Below are 23257 nucleotides of genomic sequence, written 5' to 3'. Positions count from 1 at the left end.
TATCTCCTGCCTTTCCAGCAAGGCGTTGGAGGAGGATAGACGCTACCACCATCACTTACGCTGAGTTCTCCCGCCGCTTCAGGGTGGTGTTTGACCATCCACCGGAGGGGAAAGCGGTGGGGGAGCGTCTGTTCTGCCTCCGGCAGGGGAAGAGGAGTGCCCAGGAGTTCGCGTTGGAATTCCGTACTCTAGCGGCGGATGCAGGGTGGAATGAGCGGGCCCTCATCGATCACTACCGCTGTAGTCTACGTGAGGACGTCCGTCGCGAGCTGGCCTGTCGGGACACCAGCCTCTCTTTCGACCAGTTAGTCGACATGTCCATCAGGCTGGACACCCTGCTGGCTACCCGCGGACGTCCCGAGGGAGGTCCGTCCATTTCACCCTCCAGCGTCTCCGAGCCGAGCCCCATGGAGCTCGGGGGCGCTGGCGCTAGAGAGAGGAGGGGTCGGAATACGAGGGGGTCCATCTCCTGCACCAACTGTGGTCGGGGAGGACACACCGCGGCTAGGTGCTGGGGATGGCCTCCTAGGGGAGAAGACGACAGGCCCCGCACTGGGGAGTCTTCCCAGGTGAGTAGGCGCCCCACTCACCCAGAGCTCTCTGTTGCGCACTTCTGTATACCTGTGCGTTTTCCACAGGTAGCACCTCATTCCCAGCATAAGGCGCTGGTAGATTCAGGCGCGGCTGGGAATTTTGTTGATAGGAAATTTTGTTTAGACTTAGGGATTCCCCTTCTTCCTGTTGACGTCCCCTTCCCCGTTCATGCCCTAGATAGCCGTCCGTTGGGATCGGGCTTGATCAGGGAGGTCACGGCGCCACTTAGGATGTGTGCGCAGGGGGGTCATCAGGAGATGATCCAGCTATTTCTGATCGACTCGCCTGCGTATCCGGTGGTGCTGGGCATGCCCTGGTTGAGTACCCATAACCCGTCTATTTCGTGGCAGGAGAGGGCTCTGATGGAGTGGTCTGCCCAGTGTGTGGGTCGATGTTTAGGCGTTTCCGTAGGGGCTACCTCGGTGGAGAGTCCAAACCAGGTGCCCGCATTGCACGTTCCCCCTGAGTATGGGGATTTGGCTATTGTGTTCAGTAAGTCGAGGGCGACGCAGTTGCCTCCCCATAGGCAGGGAGATTGTACGATAGACCTCCAGGCAGGAGCTGCGCTCCCACGGAGCCATGTGTATCCTCTGTCTCAGGAGGAGAAGAGAGCTATGGAGACTTACATAGACGAATCTCTGAGGCAAGGATACATACGGCCCTCCACTTCCCCTGCGTCCTCGAGTTTCTTTTTTGTGAAGAAAAAGGATGGTGGGTTACGCCCGTGCATTGATTACCGTAGTCTCAATCAGATCACGGTGAAGTACAGTTATCCACTCCCGCTGATTGCGACCATGACGGAGTCATTGCACGGGGCGCGTTTCTTCACTAAATTAGATCTCAGGAGCGCGTACAACTTGGTGCGCATTAGGGGGGGCGATGAATGGAAGACAGCCTTTAGTACCACCTCGGGCCATTACGAGTATCTTGTCATGCCATACGGGTTGATGAACGCTCCTTCAGTTTTCCAATCATTCGTGGATGAGATCTTCAGGGACATGCAGGGGCAGGGGGTGGTCGTGTACATAGATGACATTCTCGTGTACTCGTCTACCCGAGTCGAGCATGTGGCACTGGTGCGCCGAGTGTTGCGGAGGCTGTTGGAGCACGACCTATATGTCAAGGCAGAGAAGTGTCTGTTTTTCCAGGAGTCGGTCTCCTTTTTGGGTTATCAGTTGTCTGCGTCAGGGGTGAAGATGGAGGTAGACCGGGTGTCGGCTGTGCGTAATTGGCAAACGCCAACCACTGTGAAGGAGGTGCAGCAGTTTTTGGGGTTTGCGAATTACTACCGGAGGTTTATTCGGGGTTTTGGACAGGTGGCAGCTCCCATAACGTCTCTTTTGAAGGGGGTCCGGTGCGTCTGCAGTGGTCAGCCGAGGCGGACAGGGCCTTTGGGAGGCTGAAGGACCTGTTTACCTCGGCTCCGGTGCTGGCGCATCCGGATCCCTCTTTACCATTTCAGGTAGAGGTGGACGCGTCAGAGGCCGGTATAGGAGCCGTGCTTTCGCAACGGTCCGGCACGCCACCTAAACTCCGCCCCTGTGCTTTTTATTCCAAGAAGCTCAGTCCGGCGGAGCGAAATTATGACGTAGGGGACAGGGAGCTGCTAGCCGTGGTACAGGCCCTAAAGGTGTGGAGGCACTGGCTTGAGGGGGCTCAACACCCTTTCCTCATTTTGACGGACCACCGTAACCTGGAGTACATCTGGGCAGCTAGGAGACTGAACCCTCGCCAGGCGCGGTGGAATATGTTTTTGACCCGGTTCGTATTTAAGATCACGTACATCCCTGGGTCACAGAACGGTAAGGCAGACGCGCTGTCTCGGCGGTATGACACGGAGGAGAGGTCCGTGGAGCCCACTCCCCATACTGCCGGAGTCTTGCCTGGTGGCACCGGTAGTGTGGGAGGTCGATGCTGAACTCGAGCGGGCGTTGCGCACCGACCCTAGTCCACCTCAATGCCCGGAGGGTCGGAAGTACGTTCCGCTCGAGGTTCGGGATCGATTGATCTATTGGGCTCACACGTCACCCTCCTCTGGACGTCCTGGTATCGGCCGGACAGTGCACTGCCTTAGTGCTAAGTACTGGTGGCCCACGTTGGCGAGGGATGTGAGGGTTTATGTCTCCTCCTGCTCGGTGTGCGCCCAGTGTAAGGCGCCTAGACATCTGCCTAGGGGTAAGTTACTACCCCTGCCTGTTCCACAACGACCATGGTCTCACCTCTCGGTGGATTTCATCACTGACCTTCCTCCCTCACAGGGGAATACTACTATACTGGTCGTTGTGGACCGGTTCTCTAAGGCCTGTCGTTTGCTTCCTATGCCGGGCCTTCCTACTGCCCTACAGACCGCCGAAGCGCTATTCACCCATGTTTTCCGGCACTACGGGGTACCCGAGGATATTGTGTCTGATCGAGGTCCCCAATTTACCTCCAGAGTCTGGAGAGCCTTTATGGAGCGGTTGGGGGTCTCGGTGAGCCTCACCTCGGGTTACCATCCGGAGAGTAATGGGCAGGTGGAACGTGTGAACCAGGATGTGGGTAGGTTTCTTAGATCATACTGCCAGGACCGGCCGGAGGAGTGGGCACGGTACGTTCCCTGGGCAGAAATGGCCCAGAATTCCCTACGCCATTCCTCCACTAACCTAACCCCTTTCCAATGTGTGTTAGGTTACCAGCCGGTTCTGGCACCTTGGCAGCAGAGCCAGATCGAGGCTCCTGCGGTGGATGAGTGGGTGCGGCGCTCGGAGGAGACGTGGAACGGTGCACACGTCCACCTGCAGCGGGCCCTCCGTCGTCAAAAGGCGAGCGCCGATCTCCACCGCAGTGAGGGATCGGTGTACGCACCTGGTGATCGAGTCTGGCTCTCTACCAGAAACCTGCCCCTCCGCCTGCCCTGTTGGAAACTGGGTCGGCGGTTTGTGGGGCCATTTAAAGTCCTGAGAAGATTGAACGAGGTGTGTTACAGATTACAACTACCTGTTGAGTATAAATGTATTAACCCCTCGTTCCATGTGTCTCTTCTCAGGCCGGTGGTAGCTGGCCCACTCCAAGAAAATGAGATCAGGGAGACTCCTCCGCCCCCATTGGACATCGAGGGGGCACCGGCGTACTCCGTGCGGTCCATCTTGGATTCGAGACGTCGGATGGGGGGTCTCCAATATCTGGTGGAGTGGGAGGGGTACGGCCCGGAGGAACGGTGCTGGGTGCCGAGGGGAGACATTTTGGACCCGTCTCTCCTGACGGAATTCCATCGTAGTCACCCGACGCGCCCTGCTCCGCGTCCTCCTGGTCGTCCCCGAGGCCGGAGTCGGCGCACGTCTGGAGCCGCGCGTCAAGGGGGGGGGTACTGTCACGGTTTCGGCCGAGGCTGCCTCTCTTCCTTGCTCGGGCAGGCTTCGGCGTTCGTCGTCTCCGGAGTACTAGCTGCTACAGATCCATGTTTCTATGTTCTACTTGTTTTGTCTGTATTGGTCTCACCTGTTTCCCATCTTGTAATTATGTCTTCCCTATTTAACCCTCTGGCTCACACTGTGTGTTGTGCGTGTTTGTCCATGTTTTGGTTGTTGTATGTGAGCGTGTTTGTTCCTCCCTGCGTGGAGGTTTGTTCTTTAAGATACCTACGAGTAAAGTACGTTTTTCGAGTAGCTCTGTGTCCTGCGCCTGACTTCGTCCTACCGCATTACACTGACGCCTTCACAGAAACACGCACCATTTATGGAGTCATTAGGTACAGCCATGCCAGCCGGATTGATGGAGGAACGCGTCCAACAACAAGCGACCATGATCCAGGCTCTCGGCACCGCAATGGAACGCATGGTGAATACTATGGAGAGATGGGAGAGAGGAGGTTTTCCTATACCTCCTCCAACTACACCACCACCTACACCGCTGTCCACCTTTTCACCACCTGGGTCCAGTGGGATTCGGCTCTCACTCCCGAGGGCATACGACGGTACAGCTGCCGGGTGTCAGGGTTTTCTGCTCTAGGTAGAGCTATACCTGGCGGCGGGCGGACGTCTATTCCACCTCAGACAGGGGAAGAGGAGCGCACAGGATTTTGCACTGGACTTTCGGACTCTGGCTGCCAGCGCGGGATGGAATGAGAGGGCCCTTATCGACCACTACCGATGCAGCCTAAGGGAGGACGTTCGTCGGGAAATGGCCTGCAGGGACACCGACCTTAACCTGGACCAACTGGTGGATATGTCAATCAGGCTGGATAACCTGTTGGCCACCCGCGGACGTCCGGATCAGGGGCCGTCCATTCCATCCCCCAGCACCTCCGACCCTACCCCTATGGAGCTTGGAGGTTCTGCTCTTAGGGAGACCGGTAGAGGGGCCATCCCCTGCACCAACTATGGCCGCAGAGGACACACTGCTGGTCGGTGCTGGGGAGGGTCTTTAAGGAGTCGAGGCAGTAGGCAGAGCACTGGTGGATCGTTTCAGGTGAGTAGGCACCCGACTCACCCAGAGCTCCCTGTTGCGCATATGTGTATAGATGTTGTATTTCCAGAGTTTTCTCCTCATTCACAGCATAAGGCGCAGTGGTCTAAGGCACTGCATCGCAGTGCTAGCTGTGCCACTAGAGATCCTGGTTCGAATCCAGGCTCTGTCGTAGCCGGCCGCGACCGGGAGACCCATGGGGCGGCGCACAATTGGCCCAGCGTCGTCCAGGGTAGGGGAGGGAATGGCTGGCAGGAATGTAGCTCAGTTGGTAGAACATGGTGTTTGAAACGCCAGGGTTGTGGGTTCGATTCCCACGGGGGGCCAGTATGAAAAAAAAATAAAAAAAATTATGCACTCACTAACTGTAAGTCGCTCTGGATAAGAGCGTCTGCTAAATTACTAAAATGTAAATGTAAATGTAGATTCAGGCGCAGCTGGGAACTTTATTGATCGTCAGTTTTCCCGTAGTTTAGGGATTCCTATTGTGCCTGTTGCTGTGCCCTTCCCTGTACATGCCCTAGATAGTCGCCCTTTAGGGTCAGGTCTGATTAGGAAGGTCACAGCTCCACTCTGGATGAAGACGCAGGAGGGTCATGAGGAAAATATTAGTCTCTATCTGATTGATTCTCCTGCAAGTTTCCAGTGGTGTTGGGGCTTCCCTGGTTAGCCTCTCATGACCCCACTATTTCATGGCAACAGAGGGCTCTCAAGGGATGGTCTAGTCAGTGCTCGGGGAGGTGTGTAGGTGTTTCCATAGGGGCAACTACGGTGGAAAGTCCAAACCAGGTTTCCACAATGCACATTCTGCCTGAATATGCCGATTTGGCTCTCGCCTTCTGTAAAAAGAAGGCGACTCAATTACCACCCCATCGACAGGGGGATTGTGCGATAAACCTCCAGGTAGGCGGTAGGCGCTGCACTTCCCCGGAGTCACGTGTATCCTCTGTCACAGGAGGAGACGGTGGCTATGGAAACATATGTCACCGAATCTCTGAGGCAGGGATACATTCGGCATTCCACTTCCCCTGTCTCCTCAAGTTTATTTTTTGTGAAGAAGAAGGATGGTGGCTTACGCCCGTGCATTGACTACCGTGGTCTTAATCAGATCACTGTGAAGTACAGCTATCCACTACCTCTGATTGCTAGTATGACGGAGTCATTGCACAGGGCGTGCTTCTTCACTAAATTGGATCTCAGGAGTGCGTACAACCTGGTGCGTATCCGGGAGGGAGATGAGTGGAAGACAGCATTCAGTACCACCTCTGGGCACTATGAGTACCTCGTCATGCCATATGGGTTGATGAATGCTCCATCAGTCTTCCAATCCTTTGTTGATGAGATTTTCAGGGACCTGCACGGACAGGGTGTAGTGGTGTATATTGATGACATTCTCATATACTCCGCTACACAGGCCGAGCATGTGTCCCTGGTGCGTCAAGTGCTTGGTCAACTGTTGGAGCATGACCTGTATGTGAAGGCGGAGAAATGTCTGTTCTTCCAAGAGTCCATCTCCTTCCTAGGGCACCGCCTGTCCGCGTCCGGGGTGGAGATGGAGATTGACCGCATTTCGGCCGTGCGTAATTGGCCGACTCCAACCACGTTGAAGGAGGTGCAGCGATTCTTGGGTTTTGCCAACTACTACCAGAGGTTTATCCGGGGCTTTGGTCAGGTAGCGGCTCCCATTACCTCCTTGCTGAAGGGGGGACCGGTGCGACTGCAGTGGTCAGCTGAGGCGGACAGGGCTTTTGGTCATTTGAAGGACCTGTTTACCTCGGCTCCAGTGCTGGCTCATCCGGATCCCTCCTTAGCATTCCAGGTTGAGGTGGACGCGTCCGAGGCTGGGATAGGAGCTGTACTGTCTCATTGCTCGGGTACGCCACCAAAGCTCCGCCCCTGTGCTTTCTTTTCAAAGAAGCTCAGTCCGGCGGAGCGCAACTATGATGTGGGGGACCGGGAGCTGTTAGCTGTGGTTAAAGCTCTGAAAGTGTGGAGGCATTGGCTTGAGGGGGCTAAACACCCTTTCCTCATTTTGACTGACCATCGCAATCTTTGAGTACATCCGGGTGGCGAGGAGATTGAACCCTCGCCAGGCAAGGTGGGCCATGTTCTTCACTCGTTTTGTGTTTACTCTTACTTACAGACCAGGTTCCCAGAATGCTAAGGCAGACGCCCTGTCCCGACTGTATGACACAGAGGAGAGGTCCATTGAGCCCACTCCCATACTTCCGGCGTCGTGTCTGGTGGCACCGGTGGTGTGGGAGGTTGACGCGGATATCGAGCGGGCATTACGTACAGAGCCCACTCCCCCCCCAGTGTCCAGAGGGTCGTATGTACGTGCCGCTCGAGGTTCGCTATCGTTTGATCTATTGGGCTCACACGTCCCCAGTTCACCTCAAGGGTCTGGAGGGCGTTCATGGATTGTCTGGGGGTCTCGATCAGCATGACCTCAGGTTTTCACCCCGAGAGTAATGGGCAGGTGGAGAGAGTTAACCAGGATGTGGGTAGGTTTCTGCGGTCCTATTGCTAGGACCGGCCGGGGGAGTGGTCGGGTTTTATCCCCTGGGTAGAGATGGCCCAAAACTCACTCCGCCACTCATCCACTAACCTTTCTCCCTTTCAGTGTGTGTTAGGTTATCAGCCGGTCCTGGCACCTTGGCATCAGAGCCAGATCAAAAAAAAATTGTTAGCATTTCTATGTTAAAGATTTTAAAAGAATTTGGTGCATTTTTCCCCATATTCCATTCAGTTTGCTTCATTTTTATAATATATTACACTTGATCTTTCTTGAATAAGTTTCTCCATTTATTTTTGTTTTTCCTCTAATTTATTCTGAGCCTCTATGTTACAGTTTTTATTGCTATCTATCTGTTCTGTTAGATCTTCTGTTTCCTTTGTTAGTATGGACTCTTTTGACCTAAATTGCTTTTGTTTTCGAGATGAGTACTGAATTGCAGGGCCTCTAAAGGTACAAAAAGTGTCCCATACAATAAGGGGATTTGTTGTACCTATGTTATGTCGGAAGAAATCAGTTATAAATTATTCTGTCCTTGTTAAAAAGAAGTTATCATCCAATAGGCTTTGATTAAATTTCCAATATCCTCGCCCATGTGGAAATTCAGTAAGAGTAATGTAAATGCCAATTATATGATGGTCCGACCGCATTCTGTCCCCTATCAACACTTTTTAAACTTTTGGTGCCAACGAGAATTACATAAGAAAGAAGACAAGACGACAAGCTTGATTGAGTCTCCGCCATCTATATCTCACTAGGTCCAGATATTTAAGCCTCCATATATCCACTAGTTCTAATGTATCCATGACATTCATGATTTCCTTAAGAGCATGAGGGTGATAATTTGTAGTGTGATTTCCTTTACGGTCCATTGAACTATTTAAAACAGTATTATAATCTCCCACCATAATAATAGAGTCTTGTATTGCTTGCAGGGTTGATAATTTATTATATATATTGTCAAAGAAGTGTGGATCATCATTATTTGGTCCGTAAAGGTTAATGAGCCATATCTGTTTAAGGTCCAATAACATATTTAAAATCATCCGTCTACCTTGCGGATCGTTTGGACAATTTGCACATTCGGATTGAAATTACTGTTAATTAATATCATCACCCCTTTTTGAGTTTCTTTGCCCATGGGAGAAGTATATTTCGCACCCCCAGTCCTTTTTCCACGCAACTTCATCTATAATTGTTGAATGAGTTTCCTGTAAACAATAGATATTATATTCCTTCTCTTTGAGCCATGTAAATATTGTTCTTCTTTTATTATTATCTGATAAGCCATTACAATTATAACGGGCTATACTTATAGGCCCACAATGTGGTTACTAAAATCCGATTTGGATATATTTGGCTGTTTTCGCTGCATAACATTTAGAATTCATATAAGCTGGTAGCATAGCTAGCACACAGAAATCGGTGGTGGTTGTCAAAGTAGTTGTTAACTGTAATTCAGTTGATTGATGACGATGACATGAACATGTGTTGACATCCATACTCCATTGTTCTCCAATTTGTACCTCAACATAGTGTGGAATATACAAAAACAATAGCCTAAATGTAGGCTAATTTTGGCAATGGGGGAGATTCGGGATGGAGATGCAGGTTGGAAAATGGTGCAGTATTTTTACTTCATGCTATCTTGGCTGAGCTCCTATGTCAAGCACCGGGAAACTGACTCCAACATCTCAGAAGAGGTAAGGTCTTGACTTTTCGTTTAGCCAGTTGCTTGTAATTAGCTGGATGGCTATGCAGATTAGCCCTGAATCACTACGAGTGGTGCGGTGCAGACCAATTTATTGGATGCAATTTATTGGATGCCCATGACAGCTCCCCGAAGCACAAGAAGTATGAATGCTCTGACTTCTGTGGAGGCGGCATCACAATAAATGCTGTTTGGCCTCCAGATGTCGGATTGACCATGCAGAGTGTTGCACACTGGTCTGCTTCACCTGTCTTTGTGCTTGTCTCCACCCCCCTCCAGGTGTCGCCCATCTTCCCTATTATCCCCTGGGTATTTATACCTGTGTTCTCTGTTTGTCTGTTGCCAGTTCGTCTTGTCTCGTCAAGCCTACCAGCGGTTTTCCCATGCTCCTGTTTTTCGCTAGTTCCTGTTTCCTAATTTTCCCGGTTCTGACCATTCTGCCTGCCCTGACCCTGAGCCTGCTTGCCGTTCTGTACCTTTTGGACTCTGCTCTGGATTACTGACCTCTGCCTGCCCTTGACCTGTTGTATACCTGCCCCCCCCCCCCCCCCCCGCCCCCCCGTTTTTGTAATAAACTTTTGTTACCTCAACTGTCTGCATCTGGGTCTTCTCCTGAGCCGTGATACCAAATTTTTTTAAATAGCTATTATACTGACTGTTAAAGAATGATTTAAAGCCAGAATAGTGGTGTTTCACTGTGAAGCTAATATTGCATTAGAGCTGCTGATGGTTTTTTCTAATGAGTAGGCATGCATTTTGATTAATTTATACAACTATCACACCCGTGCATATTATGAAATGACACTGATGTTCAAGATAACATGCTTTTAAATTAGTTGATAACTAATATTAAAAGGTGATATGATGCAATCTTAGATTAGAAGGCCTAGGCTACTTTATCCTAATGTAAACTACATGCAGATTAGCTCGCTCACAAGACTAGCCAAGTAAGATGCATTGTTGCTTGCATGCGATTGGCTGTGGTCTTGTGGATGGCACACAGCCTGGGAGACAGTGTTGCCTGTCAGGCATTGTTCAGGGCCTAAATGTCCCAAGAAGGCTTAATTGACCCATTAGCTCTTAGCTCAAGGTAAGGGACATTTAACTTGCTAACATTCTAACTTATAAACTGATAATAAGCTCCAAACACAAATGAAAGCATAATGCTAGCATGAAATGTATCATCCCTTAGTGTAGCAATCAATAAAAACGTACAGTTGAAGTCTGAAGTTTACATCCACCTTTAGCCAAATACATTTAAACTCAGTTTTTCACAATTCCTGACATTTAATCCTATTAAAATTCCCTGTCTTAGGTCAGTTAGGATCACCACTTTATTTTAAGAATGTGAAATGTCAGAATAATAGTAGAGAGAATTATTTATTATTTCAGCTTTTATTTCTTTCATCACATTCCCAGTGGGTCAGAAGTTTACATACACTCAATTAGTATTTGGTAGCATTGCCTTTAAATTGTTTAACTTGGGTCAAACGTTTCGGGTAGCCTTCCACAAGCTTCCCACAATAAATTGGGTAAATTTTGGCCCATTCCTCCTGACAGAGCTGGTGTAACTGAGTCAGGTTTGTAGGCCTCCTTGCTCGCCCACGCTTTTTCAGTTCTGCCCACACATTTTCTATAGGATTGAGGTCAGGGCTTTGTGATGGCCACTCCAATACCTTGACTTTGTTGTCCTTAAGCCATTTTGCCACAACTTTGGAAGTATGCTTGGGTCATTGTCCATTTGGAAGACCCATTTGCCACCAAGCTTTAACTTCCTGACTGATGTCTTGAGATGCTGCGTCAATATATCCACATCATTTTTCTTCCTCATGATGCCATCTATATTGTGAAGTGCACCAGTCCCTCCTGCAGCAAAGCACCCCCACAGCATGATGCTGCCACCCCCGTGCTTCACGGTTGGGATGGTGTTCTTCGGCTTGCAAGCTAACCCCTTTTTCCTCCAAACATAACGATGGTCATTATGGCCAAACAGTTCTATTTTTGTTTCATTAGACCAGAGGACAAAAGTTTGGACACCTACTCTTTCAAGGGTTTTTCTTTATTTTTACTATTTTCTACATTGTAGAATAATAGTGAAGATATCAAAACTATGAAATAACAAATATGGAATCATGTAGTAGCCAAAAAAATGTTAAACAAATCAAAATATATTTCAACTAGCCACCCTTTGCCTTGATGACAGCATTGCACACTCTTGGCATTCTCTCATCCAGCTTCATGAGGAATGCTTTTCCAACAGTCTTGAAGGAGTTCCCACATATGCTGAGCCCTTGTTGGCTGCTTTTCCTTCACTCTGCAGTCCAATAAGTCGCTCTGGATAAGAGCGTCTGCTAAATGACTAAAATGTCAAATGTAAATGTAAACTCATCCCAAACCATCTCAACTGGGTTGAGGTCGGGTGATTTTGGAGGCCAGGTTATCTAATGCAGCACTCCATCACTCTCATTCTTGGTCAAATAGCCCTTACACAGCCTGGAGGTGTGTTTTGGGTCATTGTCCTGTTGAAAAACGTATCGCTGCAGAATGCTGTGGTAGCCATGCTGGTTAAGTGTGCCTTGAATTCTAAATAAATTGCCGACAGTGTCACCAGCAAACCACCCCCACACCATAACACCTCCTCCTCCATGCTTCACGGTGGGAACCACATATGCTGAGATCATCCGTTCACCTACTCTGCGTCTCACAAAGACATCAAACCAAAGGACAGACTTCCACCGGTCTAATGTCCATTGCTCGTGGCAAAAATAAGGGGTTAAATACATGTAAAAAATAATTATAATAATATCAAGAACAAATGTTTCCTGATCTTTCTCATATCTCTCAGATATAGGACAGACACTTCAGAACAAACTTCCTTTACAATTTTTTGGGGGGACAATCTGTTGTTCCATGTTGTGAATATGTTATTCAATGTGTTTGTATGGGCTAATAGCAAAGGGTCTTTAAAAAATCTAGTAGCAAATAGTAGTAAGGCCAAATACATTTTTTCATCAAATATTTTGTATGGGTCTTAAAATTCAAAATCAAATAGCAAAATGATCCTTGGTATGACCTTAAAACAATTCCATATAGCTTAGTAGAACTTAGACAGGGCTTAGACTGTAATGGGTTAGGCTATATAAAACAACGGTTATTGATGTGTATGGCTGCATTTCAGATACATTTTTGTACATTTGAATGTTGCAGTAATAGGACCTAGGCCTTTGAGTGAGCGAGAGAGAACATTATTTTGATAGCCCTGATCCCAATGACTCGCCTGCCACCGCATGGAGAGAAAGAGTGCTGCTCATTTTCAGCCACTCACGAGGCTCATTTGAATTTCCTGATGCATCAGAAAAATTATCAGCGACAAAAGAGTGATCAAGTTAAGATCCGACATCTGTAGATGGTAACTTTACATGAAGTAAAGTTGTGGGGCTTGCTTTAGCGCTTTACATTTACATTTACATCTTATCCAGAGCGACTTACAGTTAGTGAGTGCATACATTTAAAGTTATTTTTGTCGTAATGGAAGAAGTTTAATAATAGAGCACTGAAGACAATGAGGCATTGTTGAAGTTTAAAATAAATAAACAACAACCATTTTTCACAACTTATTTCAACAACAGCAGGATTTTCATGAAGTCCTCTCTGGGCTGGAGGGGGATCAGTGGGAAGAGGGACCAAATGTCCGGAAAGGGGGAACCCCTTTCCTCGGAGCACCTCTGCCCCCAGGGATACACACAAGTTAACTGAGCATAGCATACATAGGGCCCTATAAAATCAATTTAATGTTTTGCCTGATTCCTTTTTCTCTGTTTAGTTTTTCCAGGTTTCTTTTCTTTACATTTCTTTTAGGTTTTCGCTCTCAAAATCAAACCTTTTAAATAGAAAATCAACAAAATTGGATGTTCTAAGTCCACCACAATGCTTAAACCACATCAGGAGACCGCTTGTGAGGTCTGGGAAAAATTGTCTGGGAAAAATAGAAGAAATTTGGATTTTTGGGTGAATGGAGAGAGCTTCGCTCTATTGAATCAGAGTTGTAGGATCAACGTACAGCCCTCCCTTCTCTTTGTAGACAGGCAAACTAGCCAGTTTAGTTATTTAGAGCATGGTTCACAATTCTGAGAAGGAAGATGATGCGCTGCCTCCTTGTAACTGCTTTCTTGTTGTTTACAGTTCTTCATCATCATTACACTATTGCTCTAAATTCTATCACCGTCTTCACCCTCCTCATAATTTTTGCCTGTGCTGCCCCATGCACTCCTTTGCCTGTGTGAGTAACCATAGTAATGGCTCCGATTGGGCTGTTCAATGACGAAACATGACAGAGCTGTGAGCTGACATTAGCTAGCTACTTTTCGTCACTCTAAACTCCTACAAACAGCTGTAACATTTGATTGGTAGAAGATAATTAGGTTCTGATTCTGTATTTAGGGTGTTTTCACACTTGGTCCCTTTCAGACACTTTTTGTGAACTCAGTGCGGTTCGCTTACGTTTTTGGGCAGTGTGAACACTCCAAAGGAACTAAGACCCCTCAAAAGAGCCCCCGAAGCGAACCGAACTGAGACCATCTCGAGAGGTGGTCTGAGTTCCTATTCCACAGTCAGGTTCCATTTTTTAGGACAATGTGAATACAAAGCTCCCCAGGTTCGATTATCATTATTCACGCACCACACACTAGACTACTGAAACACAATTTCCCTTGCCACAAAAGAGAGAAGATTATGATGTGCAGGTTTGCAGAAAATATGTGTGCGGTTTTTGGATATTGATTAGAGATTGTCAAGGACGCACATAAATTCCGAAATGTGTGGAGTTTTTAGTTCAGATTATTTGTTTGCAATATGTGATCCATAGGCTAAGAGAGCTTCATAGTTTATTGATTGTGGGGTTTGAATAGTGTGAGAAGACAATATATTTGGTGAGAATCACAGCATAGGGTACAAAATCTATTCTAGCTCTTAAAGGGGCAGTAGCCTACCTTGGGTGTACAATTTTCAATTACAGCATTATTTATTCTGCAGTTATTCTATTGCTATAATTCTGTTACCAATGTTAATAGTATCTTCTGATTACAATAATTACAGTGCATTCGGAAAGTATTCAGACCCCTTGACTTTTTCCATATTTTGTTACATTACAGCCTTATTCTAAAATGGATGTAATTGTTTTTCCCCCTCATCAATCTACACCCATAATGACAAAGCAAAAACAAGTTGACATTTTTGCAAATTTATAAAAAATCAAAAACTGAAATATCAATTTTACATAAGTATTCAGACCCTTTACTCAGTACTTTGTTGAAGCACCTTTGGCAGCGATTACAGCCTTGAGTCTTCTTGGGTTTGACGCTACAAGCTTGGCAAACCTGTATTTGGGGAGTTTTTAGCTCAGATTATTTGTTTGCAATATGTGATCTATAGGCTAAGAGAGCTTCATAGTTTATTGATTGTGGGGTTTGAATAGTGTGAGAAGACAATATATTTGGTGAGAATCACAGCATAGGGTACAAAATCTATTCTAGCTCTTAAAGGGGCAGTAGCCTACCTTGGGTGTACAATTTTCAATTACAGCATTATTTATTCTGCAGTTATTCTATTGCTATAATTCTGTTACCAATGTTAATAGTATCTTCTGATTACAATAATTACAGTGCATTCGGAAAGTATTCAGACCCCTTGACTTTTTCCATATTTTGTTACATTACAGCCTTATTCTAAAATGGATGTAATTGTTTTTTCCCCTCATCAATCTACACCCATAATGACAAAGCAAAAACAAGTTGACATTTTTGCAAATTTATAAAAAATCAAAAACTGAAATATCAATTTTACATAAGTATTCAGACCCTTTACTCAGTACTTTGTTGAAGCACCTTTGGCAGCGATTACAGCCTTGAGTCTTCTTGGGTTTGACGCTACAAGCTTGGCAAACCTGTATTTGGGGAGTTTTTAGCTCAGATTATTTGTTTGCAATATGTGATCTATAGGCTAAGAGAGCTTCATAGTTTATTGATTGTGGGGTTTGAATAGTGTGAGAAGACAATATATTTGGTGAGAATCACAGCATAGGGTACAAAATCTATTCTAGCTCTTAAAGGGGCAGTAGCCTACCTTGGGTGTACAATTTTCAATTACAGCATTATTTATTCTGCAGTTATTCTATTGCTATAATTCTGTTACCAATGTTAATAGTATCTTCTGATTACAATAATTACAGTGCATTCGGAAAGTATTCAGACCCCTTGACTTTTTCCATATTTTGTTACATTACAGCCTTATTCTAAAATGGATTAAATTGTTTTTCCCCCTCATCAATCTACACCCGTAATGACAAAGCAAAAACAAGTTGACATTTTTGCAAATTTATAAAAAATCAAAAACTGAAATATCAATTTCACATAAGTATTCAGACCCTTTACTCAGTACTTTGTTGAAGCACCTTTGGCAGCGATTACAGCCTTGAGTCTTCTTGGGTTTGACGCTACATGCTTGGCAAACCTGTATTTGGGGAGTTTCTCCCATTCTTCTATGCAGATCCTCTCAAGCTCTGTCAAGTTGGATGGGGAGCGTCGCTGCACAGCTATTTTCTGGTCTCTCCAGAGATGTTCGATCGGGTTCAAGTCCGGACTCTGGCTGGGCCACTCAAGGACATTCAGAGACTTGTCCCGAAGCCACTGCTGCGTTGTCCTGGCTGTGTGCTTAGGGTCGTTGTCCTGTTGGAAGGTGAACCTTCGCCCCAGTCTGAGGTCCTGAGCACTCTGGAGCAAGGATCTCTCTGTACTTTGCTCTGTTCATCTTTCCCTCGATCCTGACTAGTCTCCCAGTCCCTGCCATTGAAAAACATCCCCACAGCATGATGCTTCACAGTAGGGATGGTGCCAGGTTTCCTCCAGACGTGACGCTTGGTATTCAGGCCAAAGAGTTCAATCTTGGATTCATCAGACCAGAGAATCTTGTTTCTCATGGTCTGAGAGTCCTTTAGGTGCCTTTTGGAAAACTCCAAGCGGCTTGTCATGTGCCTTTTACTGAGGAGTGGCTTCCGTCTGGCCACTCTACCATAAAGGCAGGAAGAGTCTTGGTGGTTCCAAACTTTTTCCATTTAAGAATGATGGAGGCCATTGTGTTCTTGGGGACCTTCAATGCTGCAGAAATATTTTGGTACCCTTCCCCAGATCTGTGCCTCTGACATTTCCTTCGACCTCATGGCTTGGTTTTTGCTCTGACATGCACTGTCAACTGTGGGACCTTATATACTGTAGACAGGTGTGTGCCTTTCCAAATCATGTCCAATCAATTGAATTTACCACAGGTGGACTCCAATCAAGTTGTAGAAAAACCTCAAGGGTGATCAATGGAAAAAGGACGCACCTGAGCTCAATTTCGAGTCTCATAGCAAAGGGTCTGAATACTTATGTAAATAAGGTATTTCGGTTTTTTATTTTAATAGATTTGCAAAAAATTCTAAAAACCTGTTTTGGCTTTGTCATTATGGGGTATTGTGTGTAGATTGATGAGGAAAATGTTTTATTTAATCCATTTTAGAATAAGGCTGTAACTTAACAAAATGTGAAAAAAGTCAAGGGGTCTGAATACTTTCCAAATGTTCTGTAAATGTCATAATTTAACTAAACGCAATCTATTAGCTTCCAAAATGTAAGTAGGTATATCTAGCTGCCCGATAACGCATTCTGATTGAATGGCTTGTCCTGCACTTTGTAAAAACCGAGAGTGCATGTTGGAAAAATATATTGGTTCCTTTCTAAACACAGCAATGTGAATGCAAAGAGGACTCGGTCCACAAAATAGTTAAAGTGAACTGGCAAAAGAGTTGAATTCTAATTCAAAGGGCAGTGTGAATACAAAGAGAACTGAGTTATTTTTTACCCCAGAGTTCACTTTAAAGAGGACTGAGATCGGTTCTTTTAAAGAGGACTATATGTGAAAACACCCTTAAATAGCAGAGACGTATACCAATATGTTATATACCCTTTACGTTTTTGTCTAAAGTGCTAGGAAAGTGGTGAAAATGTCAGTTTGTAAAAGTTGAGACAAAAAGTAGTTGATGTGGTTACTAAGCTGTCATTTTGTTATTAGTAGCAGATAATTCTGTTCTGATTCCCGATTTGAATAGCAGAGAAGTTGACCAATATGTCATACCCTCTAAGTTTTTGTCTAAAGTTCTGTGAAAGTTGTAACAATTTCAGTTGTTTGGAAGTAGAGGAAGATTTCAAACGCTTTAACTTTTTGTTTAACTTGTTGGGAAAGTGTTCAGTCAGAGTAGCAGATTTTTGTCAAAAGTTGCATTGTTCATAGTGAATGGAATGTTGGAAGTCTGGGAGTTGATGATGTCACAATGGGACCTTTAGAATGCTGAAGAAATCCAATGAAAGTGAATGAAGATGGACAAAAAAGGGCAAAAAGTGTAATAGTTTAAAAGTATAAAAGATATCAAAAAGTTGTATGCACACACACTGGTCCTGACCGCTCTGTACATTTTAAAGTTTGAATGAGGTGTCTAGCTTAAAGCTGCAATTTTCAACTTTTTGGGTGACCCAATTCACATAGAAATGTGAGTTATAGATCTGTCATTCTCATTGAAAGCAAGTCTATGAAGCGATAGTAGATATGGTCTATGTGCGCTATTTCTATGATTCCCGTGATTAAGTTTCGTTTTTGTGTCTTTTACTTTTGGTTTTATACACCAGCTTCAAACTGCTGAAAATGCAATATTTTTGGTTATGGAAAATATATTTCCCAGTGATATAGATGGTACAATGATTATCTACACTATACTTGCTTGTTTTGTCACATAAACTGAAATTAGGTGAACTATTAGATTTTTTGCAACCAAGAAATGGTGGAGCGATTTCTGCACAGTGCATCTTTAAACGGTGTAAGAGGAGTAGTTCAAATAGTAATAATAAGAAGTATGATGAAAATTTAAAGTGGGGACTCTTGCTTTGCAAGCCCTATTAATAAGAAGTATGAAGAAGAAGTATGAAGTTCGGACTTTTGCTTCACAAGTCCCATCTAATTAAAATGTACTAGCAAGCCAGGCCAATGGGAGACGAGGAAAGGGGGCGGGATCCTCTTTCGGTCTCGTGCGGCGGCGCGGAGTTTTTGTGTAGCGCGAGATGGTGTTTTTGTTGTGGTAATTAGCTGAATGTGGCTTCGTAGTTCCAGTTTGACAAGGCATAGGGAAAGCCCCCCAGTTTGTTTCAGCTTGCCTTCAAGCAGCGCTGCAAGATCTGCCCTACACACACCGCGACACAGCCGAGGAAATGCGGACTTCTGGCCCTTTCGCTACGGGATAAATGGCTGCAGCACCCACACCGTAGCACGCTGGTAAGTAGTGCTAAACCGTGTAACTTCACGTTATGTATTTTAGTCGTTCGAACGACCGAGTTAGTGAAGAATATGATGGCATTATGTCCAAGCTCTAGGAAATATGAAGAAATATGGCAGTTGTAGGCTAATGCTGTGAAGTTGAGGACTTTGGCACTCACTCTGTTTATTTTTCCAATATTTGGGCTGCTCAACATTCAAGTTGCCTAATCTCAGTGTAAAGTAGACAGTATTACATTGCTACTGTAACGGTATTGGAATTGTAGTACATGCCGTGAATTGAATTGCACTTCCTGACTGTCAAATCACAGAGTTTCTAAACCCAGATGCACAACATCGCAAGACTTTCGGGAACGCTTGCGAAAAAGACCAGGTCCAGGTTTGAGGAGTCAATTACAGTAATTCTTCCTTAGTTGTTAATTTTCTCGAAATCTAAAGGCACAGCCTTGATTCGAGCCAATGTCTTAAGTAGTTGAACACTCCAACCTCTTGAAGGTGACAAATGGGCACGTTTTCATTTAATTCAGAAACAACTTAATTTTGAAGGAGGGCCTTTAGTTTAAGGCATGCACATGCGCATTTCGGCGCGAGACGACCGTTAGACCCGATGATCGGGGATTTCTATTGGAGAAGCAGTTTCTGCCTATCTTCATACTGTACTGTCTTCCGTCAAATTCTGAATATGCTATGCTATTATAGATAGGAATTTTGAATGTGTTGTATTTTGACAGGCTAAAATAAGAATATGCTATATATTTGACATTTTTAGGCAATATTAGGGTATATAATTTTTTTTTTGGTAATATAGCCTAATATCGTGCATTTCTAGTATAAATTGTGTGCATAAAATAATTGTGTGCTTAAACTCCAGCCATGCACACGTTTTTTTTTCTTGGCTACATTCTTGTGCAATGGGGAAAAAGAAGGATGGCAAAAATCGTTAGGCCTACCTGCCTTTATTCACCAACGTAAAGTCTGTCCATTTATATGAATTAATGTGCTAACTTGCTCAACATAGTCTTGATCATTGGAGTTGATCATGTTATACAGTGAATAATAGCCTAGAATAGTCTGCATAGGCCTACATCTGCCAAGATGCGATTTCTAGAAATAACATCTTGCAATGTGATAGCAAAGCATGCATTCATCCAGTTTTGGCTTACCTATATGCCAGTCATCTGTTGATGATGAATTCTGGAGAGCGCCACTGCCCAGAATGAAATTACGCATAGCCTAGTGATGGGCTGCTTTGTTGGGAAAGCTTGAGTCGATACTGTAGTGGGTCGCCTGTCTGAAAACACACATTACAATAATGCTGATCGTATTAGATCTCCTTCTTATACTGGTGATATGACATTTTCTGTGCATTAGTCATAGGACATGGTCAATATATTTGTTGTTATTGTCCGCGTTTGACGCGATGCGGTCATGGTTACTTTTTACGCACGTTAAAAGGTACTGCCATCAAGGGCATTTTGGGACAAACGTTTAGACAATACTGTAGGCCTACATGATATGCCCATGATATAAAAATATGTTTTGAATGAAATGCTGAAGCGTTTGCTTTGCAACTATCCCTTTTTTCCTTTATATTTTCTATTACCCCATATATTAATGGGTCATTACTCATTAGTGTGGGTAATTTTAAAATCTACATACATTTCTTACATTGTTTATACTGTCCTTCATTCAGAGAGAAGTAGCTTACTCTTTTGGAAGTTTAGAATTTTCACTGTTCATATTCCTAATAATCTCATACAGTTGAAGTCGGATGTTTACATACACCTTAGCCAAATACATTTAAACTCTGTTTTTCACAATTCCTGACATTTAATCCTAGTAAAAATTCCCTGTTTTAGGTCAGTTACGATCACCACTTTATTTTAAGAATGTGAAATGTCAGAATAATAGTAGAGAGAGTGATTTATTTCAGCTTTTATTTCTTTCATCACATTCCCAGTGGGTCAGAAGTTTACATACACTCAGTTAGTATTTGGTAGCATTGCCTTTAAAGTGTTTAACTTGGGTCAAATGTTTCGAGGAGCCTTCCACAAGCTTCCCACAATAAGTTGGGTGAATTTTGGCCCATTCCGCCTGACAGAGCTGGTCAGAGTCAGGTTTTTAGGCCTCCTTGCTCGCACACGCTTTTTCAGTTCTGCCCACACATTTTCTATAGGATTGAGGTCAGGGCTTCGTGATGGCCACTCCAATACCTTGACTTTGTTGTCCTTAAGCCATTTTGCCACAACTTTGGTAGTATGCTTGGGGTCATTGTCCATTTGGAAGAACCATTTGCGACCAAGCTTTAACTTCCTGACTGATGTCTTGAGATGTTGCTTCAAGGCCCTTCTCCCCCGATTGCTCAGTTTGGCCGGGCGGCCAGCTCTAGGAAGAGTCTTGGTGGTTTCAAACTTCTTCCATTTTAAGAATGATTGAGGCCATTGTGTTCTTGGGGACCTTCAATGCTGCAGACATTTTTTGGTACCCTTCCCCAGATCTGTGCCTCGACACAATCCTGTCTCAGAGCTCTACGGACAATTCCTTCAACCTCATGGCTTGATTTCTTTCTCTGACATGCACTGTCAATTGTGGGACCTTATATAGACAGGTGTGTACCTTTCCAAACCATGTCCAATCAATTGAATTTACCACAGGTGGACTCCAATCAAGTTATAGAAACATCTCAAGGATGATCAATGGAAACAGGATGCACATGAGCTCAATTTCGAGGCTCATAGCAAAGGGTCTGAATACTTATTTAAATAAGGTATTTCTGTTTTTTATTTTTAATAGATTTGCAAAAAAATCTAAAAACCTGTTTTGGCTTTGTCATTAAGGGGTATTGTGTGTAGATTGATGAAGGAAAATTAATTTAATCAATTTTAGAATAAGGCTGTAACATAACAAAATGGTGAAAAAGTCAAGGGGTCTGAATACTTTCCAAATGCACTGTAGAAGCGTTCACAGCAACTGAGCCCAACTGTGCCGCGGGATCCAAAATCAAAAAGTATATAAAATCAAACTTTACAAGGAAACACCTTTACATAAACAAATACCGAGGTCTCTCGTTTAGCGTTCAACAACATACGTCGCGCTCAGATGAAGTAATTGCTTTTCACAATGCAGTGCTCCCAATACTAGCTAGCAGCAGTAGCTATCAGCAGTAGGATAGAATATGTATATCTGAAGAATACGTAGGATAAACTATATAGTAATTGACTGCAACCACCATGATGCAACATTCAAGAAGACACTCATTGTTTGACATGTGTTGATGTTGGACATGTGAGCCTTCTGTAGTGCAACTGGAAATATTTGGTGATCTGGCATCAGGCCAAACCACATGTTGGATATCTGGGAATGTCCAAGATGGCGTAGTAGTGCGGTCGTGTTCTTTGTTGTGTGTCCGTGTAAATAGCCTGTTTTTTGTATTTTTCGTACATATTTCCCTATCACACTTTTCATCCTTTTACTAAATATACTTTCCTGCAACCCGCCTCACTCAATGTGGAACGGATTCTATTATTTACTCACCTTTATCTAGAATCTCCAATTGAAACTAGCTAGCCAGCTAACTAGCTACTTGCTATTAGCCACCATTAGCGGTTTTCACCCAGAACATCGGATTTTCTGCCGGAATAACTGAATCACTGGAGCCTAACACCAGATCGCAACTAGCTAGCCGCAACCTAATGGATGTTGCTGTAGGCTAATCACCACTGCCCCCGAAGCAAGCACCAGTTAGCCTTGAGCCAGGCCCATATCCCGGCTATCTACCTCTTTGTCTACCGGACGGGAGTAGCCAGCTAACTAGCTACTTGCTATTATCCACCGTTAGCGGTTTTTCACCATTGTCCGTGGCCTGCACTATCTACCAGCCAACTCTAGCCTGGACTATTATCGGCCAGTCTGCACTGTCTGCACAGCGCGTTATCGACCCAGAACATATCGGATTTTCTGCCGGAATCACTAAATCACTGGACCTTTAACACCGGATCATCGCATCTAGCTAGCTGCAACCAAATGGATGTTGTTGTTGGCTAATCAGCCTTGAGCTAGCCTCAAGTCAGGCACATCTCCCGGCTATCTACCTCTCTGTCAACCGGACGGGACCTCCTACAGTCTACACGGAGCCCCGCCGATCCATCACGACTGGTCTGCCGACGTAATCGTCTGTGGTTTCAACAGGCTTCCCGTTGCGACGACCGCGAAGATCCATCTGCTAGTCCCGGCCCGCTAGCACACGCAAACAACAGGCGTGCTTCCTGCTCGCTGTGCTGTAGCACCAATTCAAACTGCTCTCGGACTCATATATTGCTGTTCACTGGACCTTATGATCACTCAGCTGCACAGCTGATGCCTGGTGGACTGTTATTTTACACGGTACCCTGTCCTGTTTATCTGTTTAGCCTCAGCCCAAACTTTCATCGCCATTACCAGTTGTTGTCTTAGCTCTCTCTAATAACACCTGTGATTGCTTTATGCCTCTCTCCCATGTCAGTATGCCTTGCCTATTGCTGTTCCAATTAGTTCTTATTATACAATTTCAATATAGAACCCAAAGTCATTCTCAAACTGCCTCAAATAGCTCCTTTGTTTTACCCCCCATACACGCCGAGACCGGCTCAATCGGTGCCTCC

At 45.2% G+C, this 23257-nt stretch overlaps 1 protein-coding gene across 1 annotated transcript in view; it reads left to right on the top strand.

Moving 5' to 3' along the window:
- Positions 1-18395: 18395 nt before the first annotated feature.
- LOC311139400 (transcription factor HIVEP3-like) overlaps positions 18396-23257 on the top strand; it is a 108972-nt gene continuing 104110 nt past the window's right edge. Inside the window, 1 exon segment of the mRNA XM_084174271.1 lies at positions 18396-18617. The gene's annotated coding sequence lies outside the window, so the exon portion shown is untranslated.

Source organism: Coregonus lavaretus (assembly GCF_964263955.1).
Source record: "Coregonus lavaretus genome assembly, chromosome: 13".
Classification (NCBI taxonomy): Eukaryota; Metazoa; Chordata; class Actinopteri; order Salmoniformes; family Salmonidae; genus Coregonus; species Coregonus lavaretus.
The sequence above is the reverse complement of the archived record's forward strand: the minus strand, read 5'-3'. Positions and strand labels throughout refer to the sequence as shown.